Here is a 1,720-nt window from a genome sequence, read left to right on the forward strand (position 1 = left end):
GGCAGAGTCCTACTGTGGCAAAAAGCCCAAAAGTAGAGTAATTGAGTGGCAAAATGAGCAGGCAAAGGAAACAAAGCAGACAGAAGATTCCAACAATACACTCCTATTTTGGGGACAAGAAGGAGCAAGGCATGGAACAGAAGGAAAACAGCGAAGTCAGAACTCCTGCACCAAAAGCTTCAAAGGAAAATACGAGCTGGTTACAGGTCATAGAGGACCTTAAGAAGCAGATAAGAGAAGTGGAGGAAAAATTGGGAAGAGAAATGAGAATGATGCAAGAAAATTATGAAATGAGAGTCAACAGCCTGACTGAGGAAAATCATACCTTAAAAAACAGACTGACTCAAATGGCAAAGGAGGCTCAAAAAGGCAATGAGGAGAAGAATGCCTTTAAAAGCCGAATTTGCAAGATGGAAAAAGAATCTCAAAAGCTCAATGAGGAGAATCATTGCTTCAGAATTAGATTGGAGCAAATGGAAGCTAACAACTTCATGAGAAAACAAGATGCTGTTAAACAGATCCAAACAAATGAAAGAATAGAAGGCAATGTGAAATATCTCATGGGAAAAAGCACTGACCTGGAAAATAGATCCAGAAGAGATAATTTAAAAATTATTGGACTACCTGAAAGCCATGACCAAAGTAAGAACCTAGAAAGCATCCTCCAGGAAGTTCTCAAAGAAAACTGCCCTGATGTTTTAGAAGTGGAGGGCAGAATAGAGGTTGAAAGAATACACCGATCACCTCCTGAAAAAGATCCCAAAAAGAAAACTCCTAGGAATATTATAGTCACATTCCAGAATTCCCAGATTAAGGAGAGAATATTACAAGCAGCCAGGAAGAAACAATTTGAATATTGTTGAAACACAATCAGGATAACCCAGGATCTGCAGCTTCTAGGCTGAGGGATCGAAGGGCTTGGAATGTGGTATTCCGGAGGTCAAGGGAGCTGGGATTAAAACCAAGAGTCACCTACCCAGAAAAACTGAGTATCATGTTTCAGGGGAAAATATGGTCATTCAGTGGAATAGAGGACTTTCAAGCATTCTTGCTGAAAAAACTAGAGTTGAATAGAAAATTTGACATTCAGATACAAGAAGCAAGAGAAGCATGAGAAGCTAAAAAGGGAAAAGAAATCATAAGGAACTTATCAAAGTTGAACTGTTTACATTGCTACATGGAAAAACAATAATTGTAACTTATGAAATTTTTCTCAGTTGTTGAAGGGATTAGAAATATATGAGGGTATATGGGCATATGAATACATATGAGAATGTGTGTATATATGTTTACAGGTATACATAGATAGAGGGAACAGGGCCAATTTAACAGGAAGGGATCATACTTAAAAGGTGAAATTAAGAGGTGAGAGGAATATAATGAGAGACAGATTGGGGTAAACTATTTCATACAGAAGAGGCAAGGGAAAACTGTTAAAATGGAGGAGAAGAATAGGAAGGCAAAAGGGAATGGGTCAACCTTATTCCCATTGAATTTGGCTTGAGGAGGGAGGGAAATCCACACTAAATAGGGTATCTCCCCCTCCAGGAGAATAGCGGGGGAAAGGGATGAGAGGGGGAATGATGGAAGAGAGGGCAGGCTGGGGGGGAGGGAAGTTGGAAGCACATATTTTTGAAAAGGGACAGGATCAGGGTGGAGAGTGGAATGGGTGGGATGTGGGATGGGAGGGAGGGAAGTGTAGTCAGTCTTTTACAATATA

Source organism: Petaurus breviceps, unplaced genomic scaffold (assembly GCF_028583685.1).
Source record: "Petaurus breviceps papuanus isolate PSGF00001 unplaced genomic scaffold, PetGlider_PUasm1.0 90822, whole genome shotgun sequence".
In the NCBI taxonomy this organism is placed as follows: domain Eukaryota; kingdom Metazoa; phylum Chordata; class Mammalia; order Diprotodontia; family Petauridae; genus Petaurus; species Petaurus breviceps.